This window comes from Pinus tabuliformis, chromosome 1_2, assembly GCF_031772625.1.
Source record: "Pinus tabuliformis cultivar Carrire ecotype Pingquan chromosome 1_2, CPIR1, whole genome shotgun sequence".
Taxonomy (NCBI): domain Eukaryota; kingdom Viridiplantae; phylum Streptophyta; class Pinopsida; order Pinales; family Pinaceae; genus Pinus; species Pinus tabuliformis.
The window spans coordinates 1,342,168,924-1,342,175,347 of NC_142298.1; positions in this window are offsets into that span (position 1 = coordinate 1,342,168,924).

Below are 6,424 nucleotides of genomic sequence, written 5' to 3' on the forward strand. Positions count from 1 at the left end.
AAAACTTTCAACCAACAAGTGAAACCCAAATCCTGTGTTTTCATGGAAGCGGGAGATCAAAAACAAACATCAGAGCCCTCTACCTCTGCACTGCTGTGCATTACAAAAAAATACTATCCCTGCTGTAAAAATTTTCCCCTTTTTTTTTACATTCGCGCTGCTGCGTATTGGGTTTTCATTCTCAACAAAAAAAAATTACATTCGTATTTTTTACTTGTGCCATACTCCCGTAAAAAAAAAATAAAATGAAAAACCTTACCTACATTTACCAACCGTAATGAATTATATTAATTACATTCAACATGGAATTTTTTTTGTTTTAACCGTAGATTACGGTTGTCTGCAATATCGCACGGAAGATCCAGGGACAGGCAGCAATGAAGTACCCTCAAAATTTTCAGAACAGATTGCATTAAATTCTCATGAGCTACCATAACCGTTGATCTGGCCCACATTAATCGGATGGTTATCGCAATTACCCGGAGGTCCCTTTTTACCGAACTTTACCTGCCGGGGAAAGTTGTTTTGGAAAACTGCTCAGACACGTGTCCACCGGTAAGAGTGCTCACTGCCCTCAGAAAGAAACCACCTTTTCGTGAAAAGTGGTGCGGGGAACTCATGACGGTTTTCTGGGAAAAATAACGCTGCAGTTTGAAATTAACATTTCAACAAACACGAGAAGAAAAAAATAAAAACTGGGAAAAACATTCTAATATTTTAAGAACATTCTAATATGAAATATAGTGGGAATTCCCCATATAGACGGTGCTTTCATACTTTGCGAATTTTATATGGATTACAAACGAATCGATGGTTTTTACCCTACACCAGATTGTGGAAGCCACACAAAACTTTAGTCACCAGATTGGGTCTGGTGGGTTTAGTTCCTTGGTAAATTGTCGGATGCAAAAGAGATAGCAATAAGAATGCTTTCATTGAATTCATGGAATAAACGAGAATTTAAGGAGTTCTTGACTGAGGTAATTCCAATTTCGAATCATTTCGCTTCTCTCGTAGTTAACAGGTCGATCTGCATTCTAGAGTCCATCATAAGAACTTGGTGTCTCTACTGGGTTACTGTTTTGCTAAATCCGAACAGCCTATGGTTATCTACGAGTACACGTCTGAAGGGTCTTTAAAGGACCATCTTTATGGTAAATACGTCTTTAAAGGAGGGATATTGTTTGGTTGGATTGATATTGCAACAAAAACAGTATACATTTAATTATAAATTTGTCTTTCAGGTCAGAATGCACGACTTTCCAAACGAAATTGGAAAAGAAATCTCAAAATAGCAATCGATGTGGCTGAGGGTAATTTAAATAAATAATGTTTTTCACACTACATTTTTATAGTGTAAACGCTGTTTAATTTTATGTATTTAAATACCACTAAATAAGAGAAATCGTGATTAACCATATTCCCCCATTTCTGTTTCTGTATGAAGCACTGCAATACCTGCACGTGTGTTGCATTCCAATGATAATTCACAGGAATGTGAAAACTTCAAACATTCTCCTCGAATGGATTGGAAGGCTCCTATCGAGGATTCAGTGAAAGGAACTTTGCGATACCTGGATCCAGAGTAAATGACACATATACCTTGCATTTCTCTCTGAAATATTATTTTTGATGCCCCAGGAATTCGATTAATTATTAAGAGAAATGGAAATTTCATTCTCATGGTGGGATATTCTTACAGGTATTTTATGATTGAGCACTTCACTCAAAAGAGCGATGTATATAGTTTTGGTGTAGTTTTATTAGAAATTATATGTGGGAGAAATCCCATCGATGTGACTCTACCTGCGGAAGAAATTGATCTCTTGACATGGGTAAGGAATTTATTTGTAATTAATCATCCATACATAGGCTTTCATTTTAAGTGCATGTACGAATAATTATATTTGCACGTCATCACAGCTGAAAGACTATGTGGAGATCAAATATGAAATCCCTGAAAAAATGGTGAAAATCATAGACAAGGAGATGGATGGAAAATATGACATGAGCATACATCATCTTGGAGGCCCAGCATGAGTGAGGTAGTAGGAGAGCTTAGAGAGGCTTTCATGTATGAGAAAGTAAAGCTAAAGAAAGTGGCGCTTAGGTGTCTTCAGAATTCATCTCGAAGGCCTAGCATCAACGAGGTAGTAGGAGAGCTTAAAGAGGCTTTCATGTTTGAAATAGTTGGGAGAGTTGTATGAGAAAGTGTAAGTGTGAGCGCTGAAAGTAAAGCTAAAGGAGGATTTGGACACATCTGCCATGTCATCATGGATATCATTCTCTTGAATGCTCCATCCTGGTATTAAATCATAGAGAACAATGGGAATAATTAAGGGTCCTCTAATGAGTAGAAGAAAGATTAATCTTATGTTTAAATAACAATATTATACTTTTTAAGGGAATGGAGTTAGATGAAATCTAGAATTAGAAGTATATATAAGGTCAAATAACTATTTCCCCTCGACTTTGGCTCCGTGGGAATATTTGCATAATGTCAAACAAATATCCTTCGTCAACTTTAGCTATGCAACAATATCGTTATTCAATATTTTCAAGTGAGAAATGCTCAATTTTGTATGTGAAGAGAGCATGTCCAAGACCCGGCTACAGGGCTAAGTTCTATGGTCAATTGAAGAAACAAATGTGGATAGTTAACATAAATATGATACATGTAACATAATAAGATGTGCTTATGACTGATTGAAGAAACAAATCTATAAGAGACCTAAACCAAAAATCGTTTTGTATTTGTGCTTATCTGAACTTATCAGGTTGAAGGCAAGAAAATATTTTAAATGTTAAAGTAAATAATTACTTTGAGTTGTGACCTTGACATGTCACATGGTGTTGTGCTTTGCGGTGTGCTTGGAGAAGCACTTGCTTGGCTACGCGAAACTGTCCTATTATTTGTTGATGGCATTGCATGCTGCCTCCTTTGTTGCGCTTGAAGAGGAGTAGAGGGAGTCACTATTGAGGGATTACTTGCTACTGTTAATTCCTCTCTGTCCTCATGTGGTATACTGCATTTACTGTCTTCTCTAAACTTCCATCCCATGCTTCCTCTTCTATGAATTGCACATCTCTGTTGATTATGACCTTCTTGGTTGATGGATTGTAGAGTTTGTATGCCTTTGATTCATCACTGTATCTAACAAATATACATTTCTCCCCCTTGCTATCCAACTTCTTCCTTAACTCATCTGGGACATGTGCATATGCCAAACATCCAAAAACTCTCATGTGAGTGACATTTTTCTTTCTTCCACTCCATGCCTCTTTAGGAACAATGTTTTGGATGCTTTTGGTTGGACATCTATTCAAGATATATGCTGCACAAGCGACAACTTCAGCCCAATAGTCATCTGACAAATACTTTGACTTCAACATACTCTTTGCCATCTCCATAATGGTCCTATTCTTCCTTTCTGCCACACCATTTTGTTGAGGTGTATACCTTGTTGTAAATTGCTTGTGAATTCCATGCTCCCTACCAAATCGAAGGAAATCATTTGAGATATATTCGCCACCTTTGTCAATCCTGAGGATTTTGATATAGTATCCACTTTGCTTTTCAACAAGAGCCTTGTATTGGCGAAAGCGCTCAAATACTTCACTTTTTTGTTTTAGGAGAAAGACCCATATCTTCCTTGTGTAGTCATCTATTAAGGTCAATACATAGTGACTGCCACCAATTGATGGTGTCTACATTGGTCCACATAAATCTGAGTGGACAATCTCCAAAGGTGCCTTTGCCCTTACTGAATTTCCTATTGGAAATGTCTCTCTATGTTTCTTGCCCAAGATACATCCTTTACATACACTGTCTGGTTTTTCTATGAGTGGTAAACCCTTCACCATGTCTCTCCTATGCAGCAAATTCAAACCTCCAAAGTTGAGATGTCCAAATCTCAAGTGCCATAACCAGTTTTCATCTTTTACCTCTGCTTGAAAGTTTACCTGTGTGACAGTTGCCTCTTTTCTTCCATCTTCTTGTGAGTTCATAGATAGTTGTGCTTGTGCACCTTCTTTCTGCAAATTTGATATTATTTTTAGGGGAAACATTCTATTGTTTGTCATTTGAACCTTTGCAATCAACTGTCTTCTTGGAGGCCTATCGAAAATTGTGCACACGTCATTTTTGAAGAAGACATTGTAGCCTTTCTGCATGAGCTGTCCAACGCTCATGAGATTATGTTTTAGACCAGGGACAAATTAAACATCTGAGATGTATTTCTTCTCCCCCTTCTCTGTTAAGATATTAACTCTCCTTTCCCATGACATAGACTTTTCTATCTGTCCCTAATGTCACTTCAGATTTCACTCTTTCATCTAGATCAAAAAACATTTCTATGTTTCCTGACATGTGGTTGCTACACCCTGAATCTAGATACCATATATCACTCTGTTTTTCTTGTGCTACATTACAAGCTAAAAACATGTTATCATGGTTTTGATTTTCTCTTGTGAAATTTACACTTGGTTTGTTACTAATATCGTATTGCTTCTTTCTACATTCACTTGCATAATGACCATACTTCTTACAGTAATGACATTGAACTTGAGATTTATCATACCTCCAACCTTGTGCTTGATTTTGGCTTGGGTCTTGATTTGCATTTTGATTGCTGCCTCTTCCATTTGAGCTTGAAGGGCTGCTTCTTCCACCTCTGTGTGGGCTTCTTCCTCTTCCTCTAACATATGATCTTCCTCTACCTCGAACTTGATCAAATTATACTTGTGTCTTGAAGGCATGCTCCAATGAGGAGCCTGCTGCTCTATTCAGTCTATGTTCATGAGAAATCAATGATGCATTAAGCTCATCCATTGAGAACTGTGAGAGATCCTTTGTCTCTTCTATGGCCACAACAATGGCCTCAAACCTTGTTGGCAAACTTTTCAAAACTTTCTCAACTATTCTTCTTTCCTCAAGTGTCTCACCATGAGACCTAATTTGAGTAACCAACCCACTTACATGTGTAAAAAATGAGTCTATATTCTTAGACTCTTTCATACAAAGTGTTTCAAAATCTCTCCTCAACATTTGCAGCTTTGTTGTCTTGACTTTTGTCATGCCTTGGTAGGCTGTCTAGAGGGTGTCCCATGCTTGCTTGGAATTCGTTGCTGCTGCAACCTTTGGGAAAATAATTTCATGAACTGCTTGGAAAATATAAAAAAAGGCTTTTGAATCCTTCTTCATGTTGTCCCTTAATAAATCTCTTTCTTGTTGAGATGAGGCATTGTATGTTGCTGCATCTGTTGGTTCTCATTCTCCACCAAATTCCAAATGTCTTGAGAAGAAAATAGGTCCTTCATTGTAATAGCTCAATAATCATAATTTTTTCCATTAAAGTGAGGTATTTGAGGATTAGTTAAGCTTGTGCTTGATGTTGCCATTTCTGAGCATAAAAAAAGCCTTTCTACCTACTGGTAAATATGCTAAAACCAATTTTCCTTCAAAACAATTCTTACTGCTAGTAAAAACACTTGTTTTTACACTAACAATATTTACCCTGCTCTGATACCATGTTAGAAATATTTAGGAAATTTAATTTTCGTGAAGGGGAAGAGAGTTATGACTTTTGTGAAGCTACTTTCGGGTAGCTAGCTTCGAGCACCATGGAGCTAATTTCGCGTAACTACCTTCGTGCACGGTGGAGCTATTTCAGAGACTTAATGAATAATATTCACTCACACATGGCAGAGCTATTTCAGAGACTTAATGAATAATATTCACTCACGGAAAAAATAACAAAGTAGGTTTGGAGCAACACAATAAAAACTTAGTATTAAATTGTAAAACATGAAAATACATTCACATGAGACTGCAGCTCATTCATCAAGTAAAAACTAAAATTTCACGCAGAATAACACACAGTAAAATACTGTAATTGTTGTTTTCATTTGCCCACCAAAATTTGCTCCACCATTTTCTCCCCGGAGACTTGTGCTTTCTTTTTGTCTAACCTCTTACTCTCTAACCTATTACAAAATGACTTTTACATTAATATATAACTCAACATACGATTTTACATTTAATTCATGATAGAGCAAAGTAATTAATATGATGTTGTTGTTGAGTGTAATCAAAATCGCGCAGGTGTTTCTGGAGTGTGGGCAATAGTCTCTGAATGAATGCTTGCCCATATCTATTTACCAAAGTACATTGACTGCTTTAAATTCCTTGTTGCTTTTCAGAATGGTTCATGCCTCCTTCAGTCCTTCCATCTTCAAACAGGGACGCAACCTGCAACCTGCAAAAATACCTCTGACAAATATCACTGTTGTCAAGATGTTTATTGCGGTGGTTGGGATTATTATTTCCAACACCTCCTTGGTTAATACCTCTGACAAGTATGGCTGCTGTCAAGCTATTTATTGCGGTGGTTGGGATTATTATTTCGAACACCTCTTTGGTTCT